Source organism: Canis lupus, chromosome 7 (assembly GCF_048164855.1).
Source record: "Canis lupus baileyi chromosome 7, mCanLup2.hap1, whole genome shotgun sequence".
In the NCBI taxonomy this organism is placed as follows: Eukaryota; Metazoa; Chordata; class Mammalia; order Carnivora; family Canidae; genus Canis; species Canis lupus.
This window is the reverse complement of record NC_132844.1, coordinates 50,076,590-50,088,033: the sequence shown is the minus strand read 5'-3', so window position 1 is coordinate 50,088,033 and position 11,444 is coordinate 50,076,590. Positions and strand designations below refer to the sequence as shown.

Below are 11,444 nucleotides of genomic sequence, written 5' to 3'. Positions count from 1 at the left end.
ATTTTAGGCCAATATTGATTATTTCTTTGAGGTGTGTGTGTGTGTGTGTGTCTGTGTGTGTGTGTGTAGTGTATTAAATTATCTATGTCTGTGTTTCTTTTTTTTTAAGATTTTATTTATTTATTCATGAGAGACACAGAGAGCAGAGAGGCAGAGATATAGATAGAGGGAGAAGCAGGCTCCACGCAAGGAGTCTGATGTGGGACTTGATCCGGGGACCCCAGGATCACACTCTGGGCCAAAAGCAGCTGCTAAACCGCTGAGCAACCCAGATGTCTCTATGGCTGTGTTTCAATAGAGCTTCAAAATGTCTCAGATACTCAAAGAAATTTTTAACTTAAAATTATATTCTAATTTAAAGTGGCATGTATTTTTGCCTTAAGACATACTTCCTTTTTTAACTTTTAGAAAATATTGGCAAAATATTTGTGCTGTGATAATAGAAATACAGGAATTTTGAAGTGAAATGGAGTACTATGGGAAGCTTTAGACTCTTTCCTCCTCCAGCATCTATGGTTCAAATGCAGAGGTTCTTTTATTTATGTGAAATGGTCAATGAAACAGAATAGAATATGTAGTTCATTGGTATTTATGGGATTTAAATTATTTTGTTAATGAAAATTATTTTCCTTTGAAATCTGACTAATTTTAAGTCTGCGTAATCTTGAAAGTACTTTGATGTGTTTAAATTTAATTACGGAAAATAAATATTTTTAATGGTTTGTGCTTTATTTAAAAAGTGGGGGGCTAATGAACCAAAAAAAGGTGGGGGATAATGAGAGAAAGAAGAAAAGAGAAGAAAGAATAAGGAACGAGAGGTGGAAAAAAGAGTGAGAGGGAGAAAAAGAGGAGGAGAAGCGTGAGGAAGAGAGGAAAAAAAGACAGAAAGGGAACAAAAGAGGAGAGAAGAGACAGGGAAGGGAGTCAGTGGTTATAATCAAAATTATTTCTTTTTGAAATATCCAGAGCACAATTGATCCAAGAGGAATTCATAGTGCCTTATTCAGTTAGATCTGGACATCTGCTTCCAAGTGATTATATCAAAATAGCAATTATTCCAAATACTACTATAAAGAGAAAAAAATCAAGCTCTTCTTTCAGTGTCACTGGTTCAGAAATTCAAAGGTAACAATTATGGAAGGTACTGACAGTCTAAATGGTATGAGTTCCAAATGATTAAGTTGGTTCACAAACCACTCAGAATCACAATTGTGTGGGGGGAGAAAGTGTGGAGTAGTCACAGGCCATAAAGAGCAGGTTCTTATCATTGCTTAATGGGTTCTCCTTGCTCATGAGATGTGGAGCTTTAAATAAAACAACTGACAAAGACTGGGACACTTCATCTACAATTGCCTATAGATAGACAGAAACAAGGAAAAAAACCTGCATTTACTGTATGATGTCAGCTGATCAAAATACAGTTCCATTAAATGCACTGAGATAAGCTAAGTCATGATTATTATTTGAACTTGAAGGATGTTCAGATGATGTCTGGAATATGCATGAATATTATGAAAATGCCAGAGATTATAAACCAACACAAATATAAATCTGCTTAATAACATATTTAAACAGAAATTTATTATCTTTTAAAGCACTTTTTAGTACATTGCTTTTTTTGATGTTTATCACAGTTATCCGACATTAATTAGGAAAGTGTCATGTTAGTAATTTTTTTTCACAGAATAACATAATTGCTTAAAGGAGTTGAATCAAACAGAACTAAATTAGTGAACCACAGATTAGAATTGGGTCTCCTGAATCCCAGATAGGTTCTCTTTTCAATGATGGAACAAGTGAAACTGTCATAATGATTCTCTGCACACCGTCATTTCCAGGTTCCTCTCATAGCCAGTGGAGTTTCTACTGGGGTTTTAGCCACCATACTTCTGTGCCACTCTATGACTAGTGCCTGCTCAGTGGGAGAAAGCATAAAAGAAAATTGAAAAGTCACTCCCTTGTCATTTGCTTCCCCAAATGTTTACTCCCCCTCACAATCTGCCTGTTTTTATTGTTAAAGTACCTAGGTAGTAGGTGTTTTGATTTTTTGAACAGATTGTTAATTGTAATCCTCAAGTGGGGTAGAATGTGGTGGGTTTACACCAGGATAGCATATTAGAACTCCCTATCATTGATTTAATAGAATAACATCACCATAAAGACATTTGGAAACATCTAAAAAAAGCAAGATACATCCAGGTGTCCCACATACATGCTTTCAAGTCCAATGCTTTTTTTCTGCATCTGACACTCTTAACCTCACATTCCTGAAAAAAGTTTTTTTTTTTTTTTTATGGTTCTCAACAGCTCTGATTTTTGTTTCATATTGTTTTTGTTTTGTAATCTCTTTGTCAGCCTAACCCTTAAAATCCATGTTTCCTGGTAAACTGTCTTTGACTCATGCTTTGTTGATACTAGTTATGCAATTCCATCAGCTTTTCTGCTTTTGAAAACTGCTCATATGCTAATGACTCATAAATATTTCTCTCCAACCCACAGCATGTCCTGGGTTTTCTCACTCAGGTATCACGATGTTGGCTAATCATTACCCCTTGATTATCCCCTACTCATCTCAAAATCACCATGTGCAAAATGGAAACACCTCCCCACATATGTCAAACTCTATAAATGGTGCTATAATCTGCTTACTGTCAAAACTAGAAGCCTGCAAGTCATGCCACAGTGTCTTCCTTTCACTCTCCATACACCAGGACATAGAATCATCTTTCATAAATATTTTTTCAGTATGTTTTCTTTCTATTCCAATGATCCCTTCTTTCAGTTCTTGTCTAGATGAATTCAATAGACCCTTCTCAGGTTTTCCTCATCCCATTCCTTTTGCTCTTAAATTTGTCCTCTAGGCCAGTTAATGTCATGCATCTCTCCCAGCCATCTCCTGCAAGATGGCATTCAGACTCCCACGCAAGTTGTCTATGTAAGCAAGTTCTCTTTAACTCGTTAATCTGCTTACCCACGTCTAGTTTTACTCCTTTTCCCTCACTTTGTATCTTCATAACATCAACCCACATATATTTTCCTGGACCCGTCATGGGGTTTCATGCCACAGTGTCTTCATTTGGTTAACCCTTACTAATTTTTCAAAACCATTTTAAGTGTCAAACAGAGTTAGACTCAAGTAGGGCTTAATTGTAACCATCAGGATTTAACAAAGTCTAGGTACTAAAGGAGGGACTGGAAAGGACTAATGCTAGCTCAATTTCAAAATGCAAACTAAAATTCCAAGTGATAAATTTATGCTGAGGATTCAGAAGGAGTGAAGTTATTTGAAGAAATTAGCACCATGCATTAACTAACAGGCTTAAGGGATAGCTTCAAATATATCTAATGATATGTCAGCATTTTCTGCATTTAAAAATCTCTACTTTGATACAGTCAAGAAAACTATACCTTGGAATGCCTGGGTGACTCAGCAGTTGAGCGTCAGCCTTCAGCTCAGGGCATGATCCTGGAATCCCAGGATCAATCCCACATCGGGCTCCCTGCATGGAGCCTGCTTCCCTCTCTGCCTCTGTCTCTGCCTCTCTCTCTCTCTCTGTGTGTGCCTTTCATGAATAAATAAATAAAATCTTAATAAAAAAAAAAAAGCTATACCGTAAGGGGGGGTCTGCAAGAGATTTTACATGTATTATTATTATTATTATTATTGGTAATAAATATATGGTAATTCACCTTTTATAAGATTCTGACTTTTCAGATCTTTTCTGTTATGGGAATATATTTGGGGGGTAAAGAGAAGAATAAATGTAATTCATTTTTTAAAAATATTTATTTAAAAAATTCAGGTTCTAAATACTTCTTAGAAGGTCTAAAGATGATTTAATTTGCTTAAAAATGGTTTTTAACTCCTTCAAAGATACTTTCAAGTTCAAATTCTTATGCAAGTATTATAACCTTTATAGCCTCCCTATGTCAATATAATTACTTATACAGTTTTAAGGATTATAGCTATTAAATACTAATTCCACAATTTAAATTAATTAGTAACATTGAATCAACTGATCAAAAGAACAAACACTGATCAGTTTATGTAATATTGTAATAAGCAAAATAGGGAATTTTCTTAAGGCAAAATATAAATATGAAAATAGTCATTGTACAACATTTCCCTGGGATTACAAAGTTAAAATGCTTTGGAAGTGCTAAGAATAGAATTAATCTCATGACAGCACTGCAATATAAGACTATTGGTTAAAAAATATCTTACTCATTCGATTAGTTATTTATTCTATAAACGGTTGTCACACAGATACTATGTGAAAAACTGTATAGTATGCTGACAATAGATAGAAGTGAGGCTCTCCTGTTTCCAAGAAGGAGTCACAGGAAAGGAAGCAACTATAAAACAATGTGGCAAATGTTATAATCAAGCTGAGTACAATGCTTTTGGAAAAGATAAAATAAAGAATGTTGCCATAAATCCATATTCTGATAGTAGTTCTGTAGAGTAAAAAAGTAACATAACTTGCACCTATATTTGTGGCTATTTAAAAATATATAAATTGCTTCTTGGCCTTTGGCTAAGATCAAGTGTATTTAAAAATATATAGATATCTCTTTAATAAAATTAATAATCATAGCATTTTCATTTCATAATATTTTTGAGTAAACATGCACACACGTCAATGCCTGTCTGTAAGGATGTATTTGTATAATAATTACACACACACACACACACACACAGTTAATTTAATAAAGAACACTCATAAAAATAAATTTGAGATATCATTATTTCTCCTGAACTCTTTTACAATATATGTATTTTAAATGAGAATGAGTAATCTAGGAGTAGCAAGTAGGTATTAGCCATTGATTGATTGCTGAAGACTATATAAAGAGCAATGGGGATAGGAATTCTAGAGATGTCTAGACTCAGTGGGAAAGAATGTGGTTATTGATGATAGGTGCTGTGGGCACAGAAAAGGAGAATATTGACACTGTGTGCACCATTCTTATAGTGGGTTAACAACATAGATGTTAAATGATTGGCATCAAGAACAAGGAAGAAAAGGGAGTGCAGCACATTAAAATTAAACTTTGCTGGAAAAATTAGATTTGAACAGTCATTCAAAGATGAGGTATTCCAATAGAATACCTATTACAGGCTAGCGTCAGCTCTCACGTCTGAGGGAAGAAATGATTGAGGGGCAGTGGAGCTCTGTTGCAGACCAACTCTATTTTGCTCTCATTTGTGTTCAACCTGCAAATCATGAGGGGAAACAAAAGTGTTTATGCTTGCTTGAGGTTGATTTTTAAGAGTCATCCTCTAAGGGGGAGAAAGTTTTTCACCTGGAAACAACACATCTAATGACTATAGCTTTTAAGGCACAGGAGTCTTTGGTCAACAATAGGGGACAAAATAGTCTGTTGTGTAGTTACATTCATACAATTTTTAAAAACTGTCCTGAATGACAATCACTGATTAGGGGCCTTGAAATTCTGAGCTCCACTGAAAAACAAAAGTCCTAGCTCAGTAGAATAACAATCTAGAATTAATTGCTGATAGTTACAACATATTTGTGTTGAATATAAAATCAAATTAACACCAGTAGGTTAAATGGTAGGACTTATTTTTAGAGTAAATCTTTTCCCTTGGCATAATCTATCAAGCTTGACATTTCCTGTCTCTTTGCTCCTATGATTTCAGTCACTTCTCTCATGCATTTTTATGTATACAAAATTGAAGCTGGCAAGCATATTTCTCCCACTTGTTTGCTTTCCATAAGTGTATGTGTATGTGTACTATGGAGGCCCTTATAAAATTCAGGCCTTTATAAATTTGCATCAAGTCAAATAACAAATGTCCAAAGTAAAAATATATCCATTTCAAAGCTTTCTTCAATGATTGCATAGTAATCTGAAAGTCAGGAATTTCTTTTTGGATCTGAACTCATGACTAACATCCGTTTTCATGCTAGCATGGATATCTATTGTGAAGAATCATTGTACCTTCTAAGAAGGAAGACATTAAAAATATATATGCAAATTTACATGTATATGTAAAGCAATGCCACATCTTATATATATATACATGTATATGTATATATGTACATAGTATGCATGTGTACCTATTCAATCAATGTATGTGTATCATATGTAAAATGGGGCATTGCTATTTTAAATTCATATGTGGCTTACCATATTAGGACAAAACTACCACGTGGCTAATGATTTCTTCCCTAAAACTTTAATAATTTTAGTGGTAGAAGTGAACCCAAATGGCTATTTTATCAATCTATATCTTTGGAAAGAAATATAAAAACCAGCTCTTCTACCCATTCTAGCTAGGGTGAGGTGAAGCCTAGTGGTAGCAGAATGTACGGTGGAAAGCCCAGAGCACTGAGGCAGTAGAACATGAAGGTCTGGATTTGTGAAATGTCAATAGAAAGGAAGTGTGAAAGACTCCATGAAGACAATATTTGACCAGTTTTGGCTTAGAAGAGGGAGATAAATGTGCAGGATCAAACAAACAAATAAACCAAAACAAAACAAAACTCAAAGTAACATTGAATTTTCATGTTTGATTAACCAGAAAAGTCTTTTGTCAAAAATAAGGGATAATTTTGTGGCAGATTACACTTCAGTTTAGCCATAAACCATAACTGGTTCACTTAAATGTGGTGTTCTGTAGAAGGAAACACAAATTGGGGCCCATAACAGTGAAGAGTTCTGTAGACCTCTAGTCAATCATGAGATCATAAAATGTTCATAACAGCAGTTTACTCAGCTTCTGTTGCTTTGGTGCGTTCATGAAAGTTGCTAAAAAGCCCTGTCCTCTCTTTTCCCACAAACTTCTCCCATCTTTTAAGCATCCAATTGCTTCAACTTATGTTATAATAGCTTAGAGTTTGATTAAAAGGAGATGATATTAAGGAAGCCATGCGGTGTTCACTAGGTCATGGGCCTTTTTCTAAACACTGCGTATATTAGCTCATTAACTTTTAAAACTACTGTATAAGTTATGTGTTTACTATATCCTATGCTTTACAAACTTGAGGCTTAAAGAAGTTACATGCTCAAGGTAAAACTTAGTGAGCAGTAAAGCTGTAATTCAGTCTGGCTTCACAGAGCCCACTCTTAGCCACTATCTAGAGCATCTCTCCAATGACTGCACTGTTTTGCTTATTCATGGAGAGATTAGGTGATAAGTTGAAGAGTCACCCCATATCCCCAGCATCTCTTATGTGGGGAGGACACAAAACATGGAAAAATTTTGTAGCTCAAAATGTAGAAAGTTAATTGTATGTTGCTTTCTCTCTTTGGTTAAGAAGACTGAATGTGCCCATTCAGTCAGTAAAAGAGATGTCTATGAATGCCTACTGGCTTTGCCGGTCTTTTTGTTTTGTTGGAATGGGCAATCAGATTTAAGAATCCAAGAAATAGTGCTCACTTTGGCAGCACATATACTAAAATTGGAAATATACAGAGAAGATTGGCATGGCCCCTGCACAAGGATGACATGCAAATTCATGAAACATTCTGTATTTTTTCTGCTCAATAAATAATTTAAAGCATAAAGAAGAATCCAAGAAATAATAGATACTGATTTGATGCTCTCTGAACATATAGTTTACTTCGTGCTCCACATTGTACTAGAAGAAATGGAATAGCGTGTCTTAGTTTTCTGATGGTCAGAACTAAAGAAGAAAAGCATACAGACAAATTTGATTCAGCTGGATGTCATGGAATTGAACTTGAATCTGGAATACCTTGGTTCTAAGAATAGTATGCCTATAATAATAGGTTAAAAACAAAGAGTGGCATCCTGTTCATTCCTACACTCTAACTTTGGTCTTCTTGTCTGCTTTTTCTAGAGATGGAATGTAGGAGATGAGGAAAAGAAATCCCCTTAATCAGAAAATCACAATATCAAAGAAATAAAAAATGTATCACCACACTTATGAATATAAGTTATAGAGTAACTCAATCTACACTATGTAACTTGATCTTCAAAGCCTCTCTTTCAAGAAGATACAGAATATTTTCATCATCTCTATCTTAGAAAGGAAGCATATGAAACAAATTTAAGGGACTTATCCAAGTTGAAAAAGCTATTAAGTTGGATGTCATCCATATCTTCTGAATCCAATCCCTTTGCTCTTTTGACTCTTAGGATTTTTAATTAAGATAGGCAGTAACAAAACAACCTTACATCTCAGTAGCTTACTCCCAAAAGTTTCTCACTCTCGCTTACATGGCTTACATGGTTTCACAAAGTGTTCTTCTCACATGGGGACTCTGGCTATAAAGCTCCCCTGTCTTGCAGCTACACCATCTGGAACTTGATGTCTCCTGAGTTTCTGAGATAGAGCAACTGAAAGGTCTCAGGGAAAGAGCACTGAAGGGTCTCAGACCAGCAGTTAAATACTTCATCATTTCTTCTCGCAAACCATTATCAAAAAACAGTCACATGGTGGGAGGTCTCAGCCTTGTGTGAGCCCAGAGGGGATGAGAATTGGATGTGACTAAGTGCTAAAAGTCTTCTGGTATGGTGATTTTGTATAAATAATATTCACAAGTAGGAAAAGGAGCATTAAAAATAAATATGAGAGGCACCTGGGTGGCTCAGTGGTTGAGCATCTGCCTGTGGCTCAGGTTGTGATCCCAGGGTCCTGGGATTGAGTCCCACATCAGGCTCCCCTCAGAGAGCCCCATTCTCTCTCTGCCTATGTCTCTGCCTCTCTCTGTGTGTCTCTCATAAATAAATACAATCTGTAAAAATATAAGAATAATTTTCCATACCAAGGTTTTCTGCAATTTCTGTTTCTATAAATTACAGAATTAAAAGATAATATCCCTTTAAGTTAAATCCAAAACACATCATATATGCTAGCCACATTTAAAGTGCCAACACCCTGAAAGACAGCCAGCTAAAGCATTCCTTACACTTTGTGAAAACAACAACCTATATTGTCCTGAGATTGTTGTCAATCCTTATTTAGGAACTGAGATTTTAGGTGGATCCAACTTAATGCCAAACAGAAAGAAGGAATAAGTATAGCAGCAGATTTGCTTATTTATTTTTTTTCCTAGTAGCAAGGCATTAAAAACTCCCAAGATCTACTGTATTACTTCAGAGAGGTAGATCTGTGATTTTATTTTATTTTTTGTAGCTAGAAGTGTCTGATAATTATGGGGAAGGATTATCATTCAATATTGCTCTGAACTCAGAAAGCTTTAAAGAATAGCTAGGTAAATGACCAGAGCAATCTTCTATCTTAGAAATCAAAGAAACAGCATGATTTAATGGAAAAAAGGTGAGCTGCAGAGTCAAATGTCCTTCCTTTGGTTTTTGATCATACCATTTGTTGAACCTCGGGCCTATTGAATGTAAAAAAGATATAAATATTAACACCTGCCTTATTGGGTAACCAATGGCAGGGTTTTTTTGTTTGTTTGTTTGTTTGTTTTTTGTGACAGCAATCTCTATACTGCAAAACACTAAAATCAAATTTAGTGGTTATTGAAAATGTGTTGGGTTGATATAGAGGAAATGAAAGACCAAATTCTGTGACACGTAAGAACCAGGGTCAGACCATTAAAAATGTGGTCAGAACTTTTTGCCCTGAAGATTCTTCCATTCCTAGTTCTTATTGCTGATGATACAAGCATAGTATACTCTGTTCTTTCTCCTCTATGCAGGTACAGGAAACTTAGAGCTCATTTCATGGTTAGAAACAATGATCATTTTTAGAACTTTTCTTTCCAAATCCATTTTCCATGATTAGTGAAATAGCATGTGTGTAGGGGGAAAAAAAGAAAAAGGAGCTTTAAGTGTTTAAGCATGCTGAAAATATGAAATAATATTCTTCCTAAAGCATTTGCCTATAAAGATATTACATATGATCAATAGTGAGGCTTAATCCACTTTAAGGAAGAGTACGTATTTATATCCAGGAAATAACATGTGCTCCTCTAAACAAAATGTATGTGAGTGAAGTGCTGCAATTTAAATTGCAGAGGTGAACTTGATCAAACAAATGAGTACTTTAAATAAATGAAGAAACTAATGATTAAAATTCAACTTCTACTGGGTAAAATATGTGGCCAGTGTTGCAAAGCAGTATGTCTATGCTACTATGGTGCTAGTATTTTAGTTCAAGCTAGTGGGTTGAAGAATAGATGTTGGAAAAGTCTGCTTTTTGGTTACAGGCACTACTGCATATGAACTAATTTGTTCTGAACTATCATCCCCAACTTCAAACTTTTTCTGGAGCCAGGATTTTAACATGTGTCATTTTCAACAGCCTAAATAGCCAGAGGATTGGAAAGGTGCTAGAAAAATATAGATAGTAGGGACAGAGACAGTGAGTGTGGATGTGTGGTGCTCCTTAGAGGTGGAGGGCCTCTGAGAAGTTGAGAATAAGCAAAGACCTAAGTCAGTCATACAGAGTTGGAGGGTCAAATTTGGAAGCATACATTTTATTTGCATCTGGAAGGTGGATATTGGGTGCAAGAGCCCAAGTTTAGAGTTCCATTGGTGTTTTGGGAGAGAAGCCATTGTGGCTGCTTTGGCATGAAGAATTAAAAGAAAGGTCTTGGAAGCTAGATCCTAGAGGGCTTCAAAGATCAGAATGAGAATTGCAGATTCACTTTTAGGTATCATGGCAGCTATTGGAAGTTCTGGAGTAGGAGAGAAGGACATGATAAATTTGTGTTTTAAGGACTTCCTTGGCCACAGTATGGAGAACAGCCTGCAAAAGATTAGTGTGCAAACATGGAAACAACTTGAGACATCTGCAGCAAGCCAGAAGCCCACTTTCATGCACCAAACACATGTCACGATTGTTGTTTAGGGAGCAAAATAATATACAAAATAAAAGACTGAAGCCCAATTCTGATACTGCTGAATTTTGTGACTGTTTGCTTACTGGTTTAATACTCCTTGACAAAGTTGACAATTCTGAAATCTTTAAAGTCTCAATTCCGCTTATCTGTAAGGTAGAATGATACCTGACTTCCCCCCCACATGTAAAGGGGACAGGATCAAAAGCAGCAGGATAATGTGAATTAAAAGCACTGAGAAAATCATAAACTTCAAAGCATGATACTCTACAAATGCTGGGTATTGTTATGCATAATTATCTATCCTGATTTGACTTCAGCAAAGGACTTTTTTTCTCTAAATTGGTCAAAGAGAAACCAAGCATCATTCTGAACTGCAACTAAATCTGGCTGTATCCTAGGTAAATTAAGTGGAATCTAAAGATGATCATTTAAGTTTGTTTTTTTTTTTTTTAGAAAGAGAGTTTTTCTTTGAAATTCAGGTGGCATAAAATTGACCAACTTGAAATATTTAAAGCTGGCGGGGTCACTTTAAAAAAATATATCTGTGAAATGTCATTGTTATCATTATGAAATGGAGCCATGGTGGTTTAACTGTCTGTATTGAAGATTATAGCTGTTTCTCAGGACACTTTGACATC

The 11,444-nt window shown here is 35.4% G+C and overlaps 1 non-coding gene across 1 annotated transcript; it reads left to right on the top strand.

The window, feature by feature from the left end:
* Nucleotides 1-7,400: 7,400 nt before the first annotated feature.
* LOC140637476 (U6 spliceosomal RNA) lies at nt 7,401-7,507 on the top strand. The gene has a single exon (XR_012034577.1). It is a non-coding gene; the product is annotated as a U6 spliceosomal RNA (small nuclear RNA).
* Nucleotides 7,508-11,444: the final 3,937 nt, after the last annotated feature.